This window comes from Etheostoma spectabile, chromosome 7 (assembly GCF_008692095.1).
Source record: "Etheostoma spectabile isolate EspeVRDwgs_2016 chromosome 7, UIUC_Espe_1.0, whole genome shotgun sequence".
Taxonomy (NCBI): domain Eukaryota; kingdom Metazoa; phylum Chordata; class Actinopteri; order Perciformes; family Percidae; genus Etheostoma; species Etheostoma spectabile.
The window spans coordinates 25,933,709-25,933,945 of NC_045739.1; the positions used below are offsets into that span (position 1 = coordinate 25,933,709).

The 237-nt window shown below is 37.6% G+C and overlaps 1 pseudogene; it reads left to right on the forward strand.

Moving 5' to 3' along the window:
* Positions 1–237, forward strand: part of LOC116692386 (immunoglobulin lambda-1 light chain-like) — a 32,137-nt pseudogene that overhangs the window by 1,508 nt on the left and 30,392 nt on the right.

Sequence of the window (237 nt, forward strand, 5' to 3'; positions counted from 1 at the left end):
CAACATAACTTCACTTCTTCATGTTTGTCTCCTTTATGTGCTGTCTGGTCTGCAGTCTGTCAGATCGGCTAAAGTGGATCCAGGTAATGATGCGTTCATGAAGTATCAACTTGCTGGGAATTAATATAGTTGATTCAGGAGATAAATAGAAATTTAATTTTAATGTCAAAAACTTCTAGTTGTTGTTTCTCGAGCATGTCATCTGAGATGCTCGACCTTCTCTAAAGACTCATCACT